This window comes from Haemaphysalis longicornis, unplaced genomic scaffold (genome assembly GCF_048455015.1).
Source record: "Haemaphysalis longicornis isolate Haplotype H1 unplaced genomic scaffold, Haemaphysalis longicornis Haplotype H1 scaffold_2, whole genome shotgun sequence".
Classification (NCBI taxonomy): domain Eukaryota; kingdom Metazoa; phylum Arthropoda; class Arachnida; order Ixodida; family Ixodidae; genus Haemaphysalis; species Haemaphysalis longicornis.
This window is the reverse complement of record NW_027526295.1, coordinates 88,902,247-88,920,251: the sequence shown is the minus strand read 5'-3', so window position 1 is coordinate 88,920,251 and position 18,005 is coordinate 88,902,247. Positions and strand designations below refer to the sequence as shown.

Genomic DNA, 18,005 nt, shown 5'->3' with positions numbered 1-18,005 from the left:
AGGCTTACATGGCAGTCCTAACCTCCAATGGGCTTACACAGGAACAAAGCGAGATCACTGCCAGTTGGCATTGCCCCCATCTTAACCATTAGCCAGATAACATCTTCACTTCTTTACTTTGCCCCGGTTCAAAAAGCACCCCGCCCGTGTGTCGCTTTTGTCGCTCTTCCCCGGTCCCTATCTTCCTTCCGGCCCTTGCCGTGCCAGTTTTAAGCAGCTCAGTTCTCCGCATCAAAACTTCGCCGACCCCTGATATAAATGAAACGGGTTTTAGCCGCTGGTTGCCACGTTTATCTGATGAGCATGTACGGATTCGTTCGCATACGGATTATTAACAGAGTTAAAAGTAACGTCGAAGCTGCAGCTTCTCGAACAAGGCAGGTACCGCTACGGCTACTACGGCTAAGCCTGGTTGCGCCAACCTGCATGATACCGCCCTGCAGTGCAACGAAGGGAATGAGATGCCTACTGAAGCGAGGTAACAGGTTTCTGCGCTCGTCACGAGTAGATAAGATGGGCTATCGGCAGCGCGGAACGGCGGGGCTTCGGGGACGCCGGCAATGCGATGAAAGGTGTTCGGTGCACTCTAAGTAACCCGAGACCAGATATTCTAAGCGTTGGCAAAGCTGATATGCGCTAGCCAAACCTAGAAAAAAATCTTGCAGTCACCGCTCTGATCGGCTAGCTTAAAGGGGCCATGCAGACAAAACACAAGTTGGTTTTATTCATGCATTTCGTGTTTTATAGTGCATCCTGCGCTCGTGCGGCAGCAAACGACGTCTTCACCGAGAAATGTATTAATTTAGGATAGAATTTTGTCTCTTCCGCCAAATCGTGTTCTCTCCGGACGTCTCCCATGAACTCACAAGGGTGGGTATTCAAACGATCTTTCAGAGCGTCTATAGGCTCTGTAGCCTTGCTTACCGTCAGTCCTTCCAGATGGCACTGCCATGCTGAGTGACTGAGTTGCGGACCGTTCTTCACCGTTACTTCGTTTTTGACCGTATTTGCACCCACCTGGTTTTTGTTACGACAGAAAGTAATCGTTTTGTGACACATGGGGCATTCTCGACAAAAAGGGTCACGTGATAGTATACTTAAAACTCCGCATTTGGGCGGGACAAGGAAAAGAAGACACAGGACGGACGCCGACCTGTGTCCGTCTGCGCCCGTCCCGTGTCTTCTTTTCCTTGTCCTGTCTGAAAGCGCAGTTTTAAGCATGAATATGAACCAACTAGCCCAGCGACATACTTTGCTGAGTCACGTAATAAAACGTCGGTTACGCCAATCGGCCAGTGTCATGTAAAACAACTCAAAAGCGGCAAACTGCTGTGCACCTAAAACAAGCATAGTGCGCTCAGTACCAACCGCACTACGCATCGGTATTTCTATTTTTAAGCGGATTTTTATAACGTTTATTGTTCCCCCCATTTGTACTGCTGTTAAATGAATGTGCATTACATTTAAGCTCAAACGCTCATTCGGCAAGCTCATAACATCTGTCGCATTTGAGTTTGCTTTTGCCGGCCTCAGCCAATCGCACAGCTATGCATATGATTTAGGTTCTTTTGCGAGAAATGAGCTAGCCGGTAGCATGGCCATTTTCTTTTTTCCTAATGTATAGCTTATTTTAGTGAGGTGTGCGTTAAAAGCGGTGTCAGCATGATTCTGGCGAGGCAATCTTTCGAATTAACCAACTTGTGTTTTGTAGGCATGGCCCCTTTAAACAGCCAGGCCTATTTGTTTTGTAAACACATCAGGAGGCATGCTTCAGAATAAGCTTACCGATGCAGATTGTTGTGCACAACACTACGCTTGCCGGCAGCCTTTGTTCCGGTCTGAAAAAGTCGCCCTAGGCGATCATCTTGGAGAAAAATTCTTCTATTCGAGAATGGCGATCCAGCCACGCCCGCTGTTCGTATCGCGCTCACTGTGTGGAAAACGGTGTATTGTGAAAGGTCAGTCTTCGTGAAGTTGCGGCCAGTGAGACTCACATGGTTATTCGTCCAACACATTGGGGTGCCTATCGCACCTGGTACATTGGACTACGGCGCAAGTTTCCCCCGTAACATCCACATTTTCTTCCACCATCGCAACCTACGGCGGAAACTGAAACCGCCCAGTGGTAAAAGACTGCCATTGCGAGTGCGGCCGCTACCGCCAACAGTTAAAATGCGCGCCGTAGACTGTCTGTAAAATGAAACACACTTGCGCCAAAGAGGTGTTGGTTAAAACAGACGGTATTTGTTGTTTATTTCGTTTGACGTAATAGAGCAGCATATACGTTAAAAGATGTATTTTTTCGCATTTTTTTGTCGGGATATTGTTATGGCTTGTCCAGGCTAATAGAAAACTGCGTATATTTTATTGCAATTGTATTGAATCCATATATCGCTGGCGTCTAGCAAACCAACCCTTCCTTTTCTCAATGGAATTAGTGGAGCGGAAGCCAAATATAGTTTCCCCTCTTCCACAGTTTCTTGAGGGATCTATTGTGGTCCGTAGGTCTCTGCTACAGCGCATATTGCCTAAGTTTAGTTCATGTTGGCTAAAACCACGGTCAATGTTACCTAGAATTTAAAACTAAGCCAAGATATTTTGCATTATTTATTATCCGTCTGGCATAGGCTCTCGGTGTGTGTTGAAATAGGTAGCAAGAACAACTACCCTTTGGGCATTACATGACATTGTTGGTAGAAGAGTTTTCAACCAGAACACTGTTCTACGCCTTTCTTTGATAAGCTAAAGCTGTGGACTACCAGTATGTTTTGTTATGCATGTTGACAGCAAGCTCTGTCGTGTCTCTCATATTCGAAATGTCGATTTCCCACCGATGGCTTTTTATTTCGTCTTTTATAGCGAAGGTGTTAGCGTCTAGTTGGTCAGAAAATTTCCTGTCGTAAGCACCAAACCTGCAGGCAGGTCACAGCAGTTCTCACCAAAGACACCGAGCTCAGGCGTCAGGCTAATCAGGCATACAGCATAGATTTCAGCATACGTCTTAGAAAACCACAAAAGAAGCATCGAAACCGTATGATGGTGATAAGGCTGCTGTGAACATAGGACCCCCCCACATGTTCCTGGTGAAGAATACATTTCTATTCTGTTTGAAGGGAAGCCAGGCCTAGTGTCACCAAAAAGACCAGTAGCCCAAGACACCGAGCGGATGCGTCAGGGAAATCAGGCATACAGCATAGATTTCAGCATACGTTTTAAAAAACAGCAAAATAAGCATCGAAACCGCAATAAGGTGATAAGGCTGCTGCGAACATTAAGACCGCCCACGTGTTCCTGGTGAAGAATATGTTTTCCTATTATGTTTAAAAAGAAGGCCGGCCTAGTGTCAACAAAAAGACCAGTAGCCCAAGACGCCGAGCGCATGCGTCAAGGAAATCAGGCATACAGCATGATTTCAGCATACGTTTTAGAAAACCGCAAAATAAGCATCGAAACCGCATTAAGGTGATAAGGCTGCTGCGAACATTAGGACCCCCCACGTGTTCCTGGTGAAGAATATGTTTCCCTATTTTGTTTGAAGGGAAGGCAGGTCTGGTGTCGCCAAATAGACCAGTAGCCCAAAACGCCAAGCGCATGCGTCAGGCTCATCAGGCATACAGCCTAGATTTCAGCATACGTTTTATAAAACCACAAAAGAAGCATCAAAACCTTATTGTGGTGATAAGGCTGCTGTGAACATTAGGACCCCCCGCACGTGTTCCTGTTGAAGAATATGTTTCCTTATTATGTTTGAAGGAAATGCAGGACTAGTGTCACCAAGTAGATCAGTAGCCCAAGACACCGAGCGCATGCGTCAGGCTAATCAGGCATACAGCTTAGATTTCAGCATACGTTCTAGAAAACCACAAAAGCATCGAAACCGCATGACGGTGATAAGGCTGCTGTGAACATCAGGACCCCCCACGTGTACCTCGTAAAGAATATGTTTCCTTAATATGTTTTAAGGATAGGGAGGACAAGTGTCACCAAATAGACCAGTAGCTAGGACGCCAAGTGCATGCGTCAAGCTAATCAGGCATACAGCATAAATTTAAGCATACGCTTTAAAAAACCACGAAAGAAGCATCGACACCGCATGATGGTGATAAGACTGCTGTAAACGTTAGGACTCCCATGTGTTCCCGGTGGAGAATATGTCTCCTTATTTTATTTGAAGGGAAGGTAGGACTAGTGTCACAAAATAGACCAGTAGCCCAAGATGCCGCACGCATGCGTCAGGCTAATCAGGAATACAGCATAGACTTAAGCATACGTTTTAGAAAACCACAAAATAAGCATCGAAACCGCATTAAGGTGATAAGGCTGCTGTGAACATTAGGACCCCCCCCCCCCCGTGTTCCTGGTGAAGAATATATTTCCTTATTATTTTTGCAGCGAAGACAGGACTATTGTACGCAAAAAGACCAGTAACACACGACGCCGAGCGCATGCGTCAGGCTAATCAGGCATATAGCCTAGATTTCAGCATACGTTTTAGAAAACCACAAAAGAAGCATCGAAACCTCATGATGGTGATAAGGCTGCTGTGAACATTAGCACCCCCGCACGTGTTCCTGTTGAAGAATATCTTTCCTTATTATGTTTGAAGGGAAGGCAGGACTAGTGTCACCAAATAGACCAGTAGCGTAAGACACCAAGTGCAGGCTTCAGGCTAATCAGGCATACAGCTTAGATTTCAGCATACGTTTTAGAAAACCACAAAAGAAGCAACGAAATCGCATGATGGTGATAAGGCTGCTCCTAACATTAGGACCCCCAATCATTCCTGGTAAAGAATATGTTTCCTTATTATGTTTGAAGGGAAGGCGGACATTGTCACAAAAAGACTAGACCCCAAGAAGCTGAGCGCATGCGTCAGTCTAATCAGGCATACAACATAGATTTCAGCATACGTTTTAGGAAACCACAAAAGAAGCATCGAAATCGCATAATGATGATAAGGCTGCTATGAACATTAGGAGCCCCCACGTGTTCCTGGTGAAGAATATGTTTCCTTATTATGTTTGAAGGGTAGGGAGGACAAGGGTCACCAAATAGACAAGCACCCAAGACACCGAGCGCATGCGTCAGGCTAATCAGGAATACAGCATAGATTACAGCATACGTTTTAGAAAACCAAAAAAGAAGCAAAGAAACCGCATGATGGTGATAAGGCTGCTGTGAACATAGGACCCCCCCACGGGGTCCTGGTGACGAATACGTTTCCCTATTATGTTTGAAGAGAAGGCACACCTACTGTCACCAAAAAGACCAGTATCCCAAGACACCGAGCGCATGCGTCAGGGAAATCAGGCATGCAGCATATATTTCAGCATACGTTTTAGAAAACCGCAAAATAAGCATCGAAACCGCATTAAGGTGATAAGGCTGCTGCAAACATTAGGACCCCCACGTGTTCCTGGTGAAGAATGTGTTTCCCTATTATGTTTGAAGGGAAGGCAGGTCTGGTGTCGCCAAAAACGGGAGTAGCCCAAAACGCCTAGCGCATGCGTAAGGCTAATCAGGCATACAGCCTAGATTTCAGCATATGTTTTAGAAAACCACAAAAGAAGCATCGAAATCGCATGATGGTGATAAGGCTGCTCTGAACATTAGGACCCCCAATTATTCCTGGAGAGGAATATGTTTCCTTATGTTTGAAGGATAGGGAGGACAAGTGTCACCAAATAGACCAGCAGCCAAATACGCTGAGCGCATGCGTAAGGCTAATCAGGCATACAGATAGATTTCAACATACGTTTTAGAAGACCACAAAAGAAGCATCTACACCGCATGATGGTGATAAGGCTGCTGTGAACATTAGAACCTCCCACATGTTCCTGGTGACGAATATGTTTCCTTATTATTTTTGAAGGGAATGCAGGATTAGTGTCACCAAATAGACCAGTAGCCAAAGACGCCGAGCGCATGCGTCAGGCTAATCAGGCATACAGCTTAGATTTCAGCATTCGTTCTAGAAAACCACAAAAGCTTCGAAACCGCATGACGGTTATAAGGCTGATGTGAACATTAGGACCCCCCACGTGTTCCTCGTGAAGAATGTTTCCTTAATATGTTTTAAGGATAGAGAGGACAAGTGTCACCAAATAGACCAGTAGCTCAAGACGCCAAGTGCATGCGTCAGGCTGATAAGGCATACAGCATAAATTTACGCATACGCTTTAAAAAACCACAAAAGAAGCATCGAAACCGCATTAAGGTGATAAGGCTGCTGTGAACATTAAGACCCCCCTGTGGTCCTGGTGAAGAATATGTTTCATTATGATTTTTGAAGGGAAGACAGGACTATTGTAACCAAATAGACCAGTAGCCCAAGACGCCGAGCGCATGCGTCAGACTAATCAGGCATATAGCCTAGATTTCAGCATACGTTTTAGAAAACCACAAAAGAAGCATCAAAACGTCATGATGGTGATAAGGCTGCTGTGAACATTAGCACCCCCGCACGTGTTCCTAGTGAAGAATATGTTTCCTTATGTTTGAAGGGTAGGGAGGACAACTGTCACCAAATAGACCAGCACCCAAAGACACCGAGCGCATGCGTCAGGCAAATCAGGCATACAGCATACATTTCTACATACGTTTTAGAAAACCAAAAAAGAAGCAAACAAACCGCATGATGGTGATAAGGCTGCTGTGAACATAGGACCCCCTCACATGTTCCTGGTGAAGAATACGTTTCCTCATCATGTTTGAAGGGAAGGCGGTAATTGTCACAAATAGACGAGTAGCCCAAGATGCCGAGCGCATGCGTCAGTCTAATCAGGCATACAACATAGATTTCAGCATACGTTTTAGAAAACCAAAAAAGAAGCATCCGAATTGCATGATGAGGATAAGGCTGCTGCGAACTTTAGGACCCCCCCCGTGTTCTGGGTGAAGACTGTTTCCTTATTATGTTTGAAGGGAACGCAGGTCTAGTGTCACCAAGTAGACCAGTGGCCCAAGATGCCGAGCGCATGCGTCAGGCTAATCAGGCATACAGCATCGGTTTCAGCATACGTTCTAAAAAACCACAAAAGAAGCAACGAAACCGCATGACGGTGATAAGGCTGCTTTGAACATTACGACCCAACCACGTGTTCCTGGTGAAGAATATGTGTCCTTATGTTTGAAGGGAACTCAGAATAAGTGTCACCAAATAAACCAGTAGCCCAAGACGCCGAGCGCATGCGTCAAGCTTATGAGGCATAGAGCCTAGATTTCAGCATACGTTTTAGAAAACCACAAAAGAAGCATCGAAATCGCACGATGGTGATAAGGCTGCTCTGAACATTAGGACTCCCAATTATTCCTGGAGAGGAATATGTTTCCTTATTATGTTTGAAGGATAGGGAGAAGTGTCTCCAAATAGACCAGTAGCCAAATATGCCGAGCGCATGTGTAAGGCTAATCAGGCATACAGATAGATTTCAACATCCCTTTTAGAAAACCACAAAAGAAGCATCTACACCGCATGATGGTGATAAGGCTGCTGTGAACATTAGGACCTCCCACATGTTCCTAGTGACGAATATGTTTCCTTATTATTTTTGAAGGGAATGCAAGACTAGTGTCACCAAATAGACCAGTAGCCAAAGACGCCGAGCGCATGCGTCAGGCTAATCAGGCATACAGCTTGGATTTCAGCACTCGTTCTAGAAAACCACAAAAGCTTCGAAACCGCATGACGGTTATAAGGCTGCTGTGAACATTAGGACCCCCACGTGTTCCTCGTGAAGAATATGTTTCCTTAATATGTTTTAAGGATAGGGAGGACAAGTGTCACCAAATAGACCAGTAGCTCACGACGCCAAGTGCATGCGTCAGGCTAATAAGGCATACAGCATAAATTTAAGCACACGCTTTAAAAAACCACGAAAGAAGCATCGACACCGCATGATGGTCATAAGACTGCTGTAAACGTTAGGACCCCCACGTGTTCCCGGTGAAGAATATGTCTCCTTATTATATTTGAAGGGAAGGTCGGACTAGTGTCACAAAATAGACATGTAGCCCAAGATGCCGCGCGCATGCGTCAGGCTAATCAGGAATACAGCATAGATTTCAGCATACGTTTTAGAAAACCACAAAATAAGCATCGAAACCGCGTTAAGGTGATAAGGCTGCTGTGAACATTGGACCCCCCCGTGTTCCTGGTGAAGAATATATTTCCTTATTATTTTTGCAGGGAAGACAGGACTATTGTACCCAAATAGATGAGTAGCCCAAGATGCCGAGTGCATGCGTCAGGCTAATCAGGCATATAGCCTAAATTTTAGCATACGTTTTAGAAAATCACAAAAGAACAATCGAAACGTCATGATGGTGATAAGGCTGCTGTGAACATTAGCACCCCCGCACGTGTTCCTAGTGAAGAATATGTTTCCTTATGTTTGAAGGGTAGGGAGGACAACTGTCACCAAATAGACCAGCACCCAAAGACACTGAGCGCATGCGTCAGGCTAATCAGGCATACAGCATAGATTTCTACATACGTTTAAGAAACCAAAAAAGAAGCAAACAAACTGCATGATGGTGATAAGGCTGCTGTAAAAATTGGACCCCCCCGTGTTGCTGGTGAAGATTATATTTCCTTATTATTTTTGCAGGGAAGACAGGACTATTGTACCCAAATAGACCAGTAGCCCAAGATGCCGAGCGCATGCGTCAGTCTAATCAGGCATACAACATAGATTTCAGCATACGTTTTAGAAAACCACAAAAGCATCGAAACCTCATGATGGTGATACGGCTGCTGTGAACATTAGCATCCCCCGCACGTGTTCCTGTTGAAGAATATGTTTCCTTATTATGTTTGAAGGGCAGGCAGGACTAGTGTCTCCAAAAAGACCAGTAGCGTAAGACACTGAGTGCAGGCATCAGGCTAATCAGGCATACAGCTTAGATTTCAGCATACGTATTAGAAAACCACAAAAGAAGCATCGAAATCGCATGATGGTGATAAGGCTGCTCTGAACATTAGGACCCCCCAATTATTCCTGGTAAAGAATATGCTTCCTGACTGTTTGAAGGGAAGGCGTCCGGGACATTGTCACAAATAGACCAGTACCCCAAGATACCAAGCGCATGCGTCAGTCAAATCAGGCATACAACATAGATTTCAGCATACGTTTTAGAAAACCACAAAAGAAGCATCGAAATCGCATGATGATGATAAGGCTGCTGTGAACATTAGGACCCCCCACGCGTTACTGGTGAAAAATATGTTTCCTTATGTTTGAAGGGTAGGGAGGACAACTGTCACCAAATAGACCAGCACCCAAAGACACCGAGCGCATGCGTCAGGCTAATCAGGCATACAGCATAGATTTCTATATACGTTTTAGAAAACCAAAAAAGAAGCAAAGAAACCGCATGATGGTGATAAGGCTGCTGTGAACATAGGACCCCCTCACATGTTCCTGGTGAAGAATACGTTTCCTTATCATCTTTGAAGGGAAGGTGGTAATTGTGACAAATAGACGAGTAGCCCAAGATGCCGAGCGCATGCGTCAGTCTAATCAGGCATACAACATAGATTTCAGCATACGTTTTAGAAAACCACAAAAGAAGCATCCGAATTGCATGATGATGATAAGGCTGCTGTGAACTTTAGGACCCCCCCCCCCGTGTTCCGGCTGAAGAATGTTTCCTTATTATGTTTGAAGGGAACGCAGGTCTAGTGGCACCAAAGAGACCAGTGGCCCAAGATGCCGAGCGCATGCGTCAGGCTAATCAGGCATACAGCATCGGTTTCAGCATACGTTCTAAAAAACCACAAAAGAAGCAACGAAACCGCATGACGGTGATAAGGCTGCTTTGAACGTTACGACCCAACCACATGTTCCTGGTGAAGAATATGTTTCCTTATTATGTTTGAAGGGAACTCAGAATAAGTGTCACCAAATAAACCAGTAGCCCAAGACACCGAGCGCATGCGTAAAGCTAATCAGGCATAGAGCCTAGATTTCAGCATACGTTTTAGAAAACCACAAAAGAAGCATCGAAATCGCATGATGGTGATAAGGCTGCTCTGAACATTAGGACCCCCAATTATTCCTGGAGAGGAATATGTTTCCTTATTATGTTTGAAGAATAGGGAGAAGTGTCTCCAAATAGACCAGTAGCCAAATACGCCGAGCGCATGCGTAAGGCTAATCAGGCATACAGATAGATTTCAACATCCGTTTTATAAAACCACAAAAGAAGCATCTACACCGCATGATGGTGATAAGGCTGCTGTAAACGTTAAGACCCCCACGTGTTCCCGGTGAAGAATATGTCTCCTTATTATATTTGAAGGGAAGGTAGGACTAGTGTCACAAAATAGACATGTAACCGAAGATGCCGCGCGCATGCGTCAGGCTAATCAGGAATACAGCATAGATTTCAGCATACGTTTTAGAAAACCACAAAATCAGCGTCGAAACCGCATTAACGTGATAAGGCTGCTGTGAACATTAGGACCCCCTCGTGTTCCTGCTGAAGAATATATTTCCTTATTATTTTTGCAGGGAAGACAGGACTATTGTACCCAAATAGACCAGTAGCCCAAGACGCCGAGCGCATGCGTCAGGCTAATCAGGCATATAGCCTAGATTTCAGCATACGTTTTAGAAAACCACAAAAGAAGCATCGAAACGTCATGATGGTGATAAGGCTGCTGTGAACATTAGCACCCCCGCACGTGTTCCTAGTGAAGAATATGTTTCCTTATGTTTGAAGGGTAGGGAGGACAACTGTCACCAAATAGACCAGCACCCGAAGACACCGAGCGCATGCGTCAGGCTAATCAGGCATACAGCATAGATTTCTACATACGTTTTAGAAAACCAAAAAAGAAGCAAAGAAACCGCATGATGGTGATAAGTCTGCTGTGAACATAGGACCCCCTCACATGTTCCTGTTGAAGAATACGTTTCCTTATTGTGTTTGAAGGGAAGGCGGTAATTGACCCAAATAAACCAGTAGCCCAAGATGCCGAGCGCATGCGTCAGTCAAATGAGGCATACAACATAATTTCAGCATACGTTTTAGAAAACCACAAAAGAAGCATCAGAATTGCATGATGATGATAAGGCTGCTGTGAACTTTAGGACCCCCCACGTGTTCCTGGTGAAGAATGTTTCCTTATTATGTTTGAAGGGAACGGAGGTCTAGTGTCACAAAATAGACCAGTGGCCCAAGATGCAGAGCGCATGCGTCAGGCTAATCAGGCATACGGCATCGTTTTCAGCATACGTTCTAAAAAACCACAAAAGCAACAAAACCGCATGACGGTGATAAGGCTGCTTTGAACATTACGACCCCCCCATGTGTTCCTGGTGAAGAATATGTTTCCTTATTATGTTTGAAGGGAACTCAGAATAAGTGTCACCAAATAAACCAGTAGCCCAAGACGCCGAGCGCATGCGTCAAGCTAATCAGGCATACAGCATAGATTTCAGCATACGTTTTAGAAAACCACAATAAGAAGCATTGAAACTGCATCATGGTGATAAGGCTGCTGTGAACATAAGGACTCCCCCACGTGTTCTTGGTGATGAATATGTTTCCTTAATATGTTTGAAGGGTAGGGAGGACAAGTGTCACCAAATAGACCAGCTCCCAAATACACCGAGCGCATGCGTCAGGTAAATCAGGCATACAGCAGAGATTTCAGCATACGTTTTAGAAAACCGCAAAATAAGCATCGAAATCACATGATGGTGATAAGGCTGCTCTGAACATTAGGACCCCCAATTATTCCTGGTGAAGAATATGTTGCCTTATTATATTTGAAGGGAAGGCAAGTCCAGTGTCACCAAATTGACCAGTAGCCCAACACGCCGAGCACATGCGTCAGGCTCATCAGGCATACAGCACAGATTTCAGCATACGTTCTAGATAACCACAAAAGCATCGAAACCGCATGACGTTGATAAGGCTGCTGTGAACATTAGGACCCCCCAAGTGTTCCTCGTGCAGAATATGTTTCCTAATATGTTTTAAGGGTATGGAGGACTAATGTCACCAAATAGACCAGTAGCTCAAGTTGCCAAGTGCATGCGTCAGGCTAATCAGGCATACAGCATAAATTTCAGCATACGTTTTTAAAAACCACAAAAGAAACATCGCTACCGCATGATGGTGATAAGGCTGCTGTGAACATTAGGACCCCCCACGTGTTCCTGGTGAAGAATGTTTCCTTATTATGTTTGAAGGGAAGGCAGGACTAGTGGCACCAAATAGAACACTAGCCCAAAACGCTGAGCGCATGCGTCAGGCTAGTCAGGCATACAGCCTAGATTTCAGCGTACGTTTTAAAAAAACACAAAAGAAGCATCGACACCGCATGATGGTGATAAGGCTGCTGTGAACATTAGGACCCCAACGTGTTCCTGGTGAAGAATGTTTCGTTATGATATGTTTGAAGGGAAGGCAGGACTAGTGTCATCAAATAGACCAGACCCCCAAGACGCCATGCGCATGCGCCAGGCTAAACAGGCATACAGCATAGATTTCAGCATACGGTTCTGGAAAACCACAAAAGCATCCAAACCGCATTACGGTGATAAGGCTGCTGTGAACATTAGGACCTCCCACGTGTTCCTGGTGAAGAATGTTTCCTTAAAGGGACACTGAAGTGATATGTAAACATTGCGGGATTACTTGCGCAAATTGTAGTCCGGAGTCCCCAGGCCATGTTTCGACTACCCTGGGCGCGTTTACGAGAATTTATTTTGTAGAAAAATTAATTCGAAAATGCTGTCCTCTTCTCTTTACGCTCGCCCATTTTCTGCGGCGTTTTCGTGTGACGTCAGGAGGGGATAAGCAGGCAATTGGCTGCGCTACTGCACGGCTCCCCGGCCTTCAGACGGAGTCAGTCGGCCCAGCGTTTCGTCCGCCGGCCGCCGACGGGTCGTCGCAATTCGTTCGCTCAGTTGAAACGAAGCCAGGACACGTTTGTGATGGTAGAATTTGTCTTTCTTTACTTAGTTAGTTTGTACACTGTATCTAGCTCCAAGTCAAGGTCGCTTCACACAAGCTTGTACAAGCGCACATGCGACGCTTTGCTGACTGGTATGCAAGTAGGAAAATATAAGGAATCTTGAAGGCGGGAGAAGAGTCAGCGAAGTCAATATAGGTACTAAGGAAATAAAACCAACTGATATTTTTCCGTAGAGCGGAAAACTAGGGTGCGGGAAGCACTTTTTTGCGCTGGGCGAACAAGCACAGCGGTCAGCAGCACGACTACGCATCTGCGAACGCTTTTCCGTCTACGAAATGCAATTTCTAGACGTGAGCTATTGTGGAAACTCGGGCGACGCTTACTGCACGAGCGCAATACAACAAATAGTCACCTAAGCTGCTTGAAATGCCAAAACTAAATAAAAGTGTAAACTGATTGTACAATTAATACCCTATATTACCAATGCCAGTGGAGTCCGCTCTGTGGCCGAGCGGTCTGGGTTGCTAGGTGCGCAAACGGAAGTGTTTTGAGAGTCACGAGTTCGAATCCGCGCGGGTACGTGCTTTTTTTTATAAGTTAACTTTTTCGTTTTCCACCGATGTTTTCTATATAGAGTTCACCTTTTTTTGGCCCGCAACGTTCATGGCTCCACGAACTAGTTCACAAAACGCGTGCAGGCTGGCCCTGGCGCGCTAGCGAGTTCTCGTTGGCGTGCTGTTGCCATAAGCACCGACTGCTTGCAGGCAGTGGGCACAGGCCAGAATGAACAGACCCTTGGCCTGGTGCGAACACGCTTTTTACGACACAGGCATGAGGGAGGCAAGCTCCAAATATGGGGGAAAAGCGCATCACATTTGGGCGTCTGCGGGTACACGGAGGGCGTTCATGCACTGCGTAGGTTTCGGCTAGTGAATGCTACGATTCCAATTCGTCCTAGGATGCTTATCTTTATGCATTTTTACAGCTGAAAACATGGCAGAAGCGCGGTACGATGATTACTGAGTTATTGAGAATGCCCATCCAACAACACCAGCAGTTGTGTTTTACAGAACCAAAACCGAAACCAAAACTTGTTTGGTTGCCCACCTAGGGCATCGTCCAATCACGGTGCCCGCTCCTCCTAACGTCACAGCTTTAGTTGGTGCGGCCGCCGCAAACCGCGCATGGTAGTTTTTCTTCTTTCGTGCTTTGTAAAATAATTACCGATTTATCAACCGAATAAACGATGAAAAGTGTGCTAATTTCAGCCAGTCTACGCAGTGCAAGCAAAAAAGGGAGCTTGACAAATTCCCTTCAGTGTCCCTTTAATATGTTTTAAGGATAGGGAGGACAAGTGTCACCAAATAGACCAGTAGCTCAAGACGCAAAGCGCATGCGTCAGGCTAATCTGGCATACAGCATAGATTTCAGCATACGTTTTAAAAAAGCACAAAAGAAGCATCGACACCGCATGATGGTGATAAGGCTGCTGTGAACATAAGGACCCCCCCGTGTTCATGGTGATGAATATGTTTCCTTATTAAGTTTGAAGGGTATGGAGGACAAGTGTCACCAAATAGACTAGCTCCCAAAGACACCGAGCGCATGCGTCATTCTAATAGGCATACAGCATAGATTTCAGCATACGTTCTAGAAAACAAAAAAGAAGCATCGAAACTGCATGATGGTGTTAAGGCTGCTGTGAACATAGGACCCCCAAAGTGTTCCTGGTGAAGAATACGTTTCCTTATTATGTTTGAAGGGAAGGCAGGACTAGTGTCACCAAATAGATCAGTAGCCCAAGACGCCGAGCGCATGCCTCAGGGAAACCGGGCATACAGCAGAGATTTCAGCATGTTTTAGAAAACCGCAAAATAAGCATCGAAATCGTATGATGGTGATAAGGCTGCTCTGAACATTAGGACCCCCCAATTATTCCTGGTGAAGAATATGTTGCCTTATTATATTTGAAGGGAAGGCAAGTCCTGTGTCACCAAATTGACCAGTAGCCCAAGAAGCCGAGCACATGCGTCAGGCTAATCAGGCATACAGCACAGATTTCAGCATACGCTCTAGATAACCACAAAAGCATCGAAACCGCATGACGGTGATAAGGCTGCTGTGAACATTAGGACCCCCCAAGTGTTTCTCGTGTAGAATATGTTTCCTTAATATGTTTTAAGGATATGGAGGACAAGTGTCACCAAATAGACCAGTACCTCAACTTGCCAGGTGCATGCGTCAGGCTAATCAGGCATACAGCATAAATTTCAGCATACGTTTTTAAAAACCACAAAAGAAACATTGACACTGCATGACGGTGATAAGGCTGCTGTGAACATTAGGACCCCCCAACGTTTTCCTGGAGACGAATATATTTCCTTATATGTTGAAGGGAAGGCAGGACTAGGTCATCAAATAGACCAGTAGCCCAAGACGTCGAGCGCATGCGTCAGGCTAATCTGGCATACAGCATCGATTTCAGCATATGTTCTTCAAAACCACAAAAGAAGCATCGAAACGCATGATGGTGATAAGGCTGCTGTGAACATTAGGACCCCCCATGTGTTCCTGGTGAAGAATATGTTTCCTTAATATGTTTTAAGGATAGGGAGGACTAGTGTCACCAAATAGACCAGTAGCTCAAGCCAAGCACATACGTCAGGCTAATCCGGCATACATCATAGATTTCAGCATACGTCGTAGAAACCCACAAAAGAAGCATCCAAACCGGATAATGGTGATAAGGCTGCTCTGAACATTAGGACCCCCAAAGTTTTCCTGGTGAAGAATGTTTACTTATTATGTTTGAAGGGAAGGCAGGACTAGTTTTACCAAAAAGACCAGTAGCCCAAGATGCCGAGCGTATGCGTCAGGCTAATCAAGCATACAGCATAGATTTCAGCATATGTTTTAGAAAACCACCAAAAAAGCATCGAAACCGCATGATGTAGATAAGTCTGGTGTGAACATTAGGACCCCCCACGTGTTTCTGGTGAAGAATATGTTTCCTTATTATGTTTGAAGGTAAGCAGGTCTAGTCACCAAATAGACCAGTATCCCAAAATGCCGAGCGCACGCGTCAGGCTAATCAGGCATACAACATAGGTTTCAGCACACGTTTCAGAAAACCACAAAAGAAGCTTCGAAACCGCATAATGGTGATAAGGCTGCTGTGAACATCACGACCCCCCCCCCCACGTGTTCTGCGTGAAGAATGTTTCCTTATTATGTTTGAAGGGAAGGCAGGACTAGTGTCACCAAATAGACCATGTACCTCAAGTCGCCAAGCGCATGCGCCAGGCTTATCAGGCATACAGCATAGATTTCAGTGTACGTTTTAAAAAACCACAAAAGAAGCATCGACACCGCATGATGGTGATAAGGCTGCTGTGAACATTAGGACCCCCCAACGTTTTCCTGGAGACGAATATGTTTCCTTATATGTTTGAAGGGAAGGCAGGACTAGTGTCACCAAATTGACCAGTAGCCCAAGACGCCGAGCACATGCGTCAGGCTAATCAGGCATACAGCATAGATTTCAGCATACGTTCTTGAAAACCACAAAAGATGCATTGAAACCGCATGACGGTGATAAGGCTGCTGTGAACATTAGGACCCCCCACGTGTTCCTGGTGAAGAATATGTTTCCTTAATATTGCCGCGAACCATGCATTGGGTTTGTTTAATTGTGTTTTGCTTTTACCGCCCGGCTGCGCCCGTCTGTGTTATCTCTGTGCCAAGGGAAGCGCGTGTTCTATTCTTTCTTTCTTTGCCGCATGTGTTATCTGTTCTGATAGGGAGAGCTTTCCGATCTAACGTGAACAGCCTGGAATAATCTTCTTGGATCTACAATGTTCTCCATGCGAATCTATGGTTCGAGAACCACGCGCGCAGAAAGATAAAAAGCCTGTAGAGCAGACGCCGGGGCTTTCGATTCTGCGACGCTCGCCGACGCACGTACGTCACTTTGTTGACCGCTGCTTCGCCGCCTCTGTATTCTTTTCAGTTGTTAGGGGAGCACAAGTTCGCTCCAATAAACTTGTTTCTTTCCCAAACAACTGCGTCGTCCTTGGCTTCGTGACATCTCGTGGAGGTGCGGGGTACGCACCCTTCATGCCCACTACAACCTCTGGAAGCCACCAAGCCAGTCCAACAAGAGCCAGCCTCCGCGTGCAAGATTTACCACCCGAGTTCGGTCTACTACCAGAGAAGACGAAGAAGAAAGACGTCGCAACCAGCACCATGCTCAACCACGCCAATCCTCCTGTCGTTCTGCAGCAGCCACGGGAACCGCTATCATTCCGAGGAGCCCCCACAGAAGACCCAGAGGAATGGTTGGAGAAACTGGAGCGCGTCCGGAAATTCAACAGGTGGGACGACGCAGAAACGTTCCGGCATGTTTTCTTTTACTTGGAAGATTCGGCTCGCACTTGGTTCGAGAACCACGAGAGCTCCTTGACAAACTGGGCTCAGTTGAAAAGCGAGTTGAATAAGACCTTCACACTCGTCGTGCGGAAAGAAAGAATGGAACACGCGCTTCCCTTGGCACATAGATAACACAGACCGGTGCAGCCGGTCGGTAAAAGCAAAACACAAATAAACAAACCCAATGCATGGTTCGCGGCAATATGTTTTAAGGATAGGGAGGACTAGTGTCACCAAATAGACCAGTAGCTCAAGCCAAGCGCATACGTCAGGCTAATCCGGCATACATCATAGATTTCAGCATACGTCGTAGAAAACCACAAAAGAAGCATCGAAACCGCATAATGGTGATAAGGCTGCTCTGAACATTAGGACCCCTAAAGTGTTCCCGGTGAAGAATATGTTTCCTTATTATGTTTGAAGGGAAGGCAGGACTAGTGTCACCAAATAGACCAGTAGCCCAAAAAGCCGAGCGCACGCGTCAGGCTAATCAGGCATACAACATAGGTTTCAGCATACGTTTCAGAAAACCACAAAAGAAGCATCGAAACCGCATGATAGTGATAACGCTGCTGTGAATGTTACGACCCCCCCTCCCACGTGTTCTAGGTGAAGAATATGTTTCCTTATTATGTTTGAAGGGAAG

At 45.6% G+C, this 18,005-nt stretch overlaps 1 protein-coding gene across 3 annotated transcripts in view; it reads left to right on the top strand.

The window, feature by feature from the left end:
* Window positions 1-18,005, top strand: part of LOC144169036 (cytochrome P450 3A24-like) — a 74,662-nt gene that overhangs the window by 43,937 nt on the left and 12,720 nt on the right. The window lies entirely within an intron of this gene.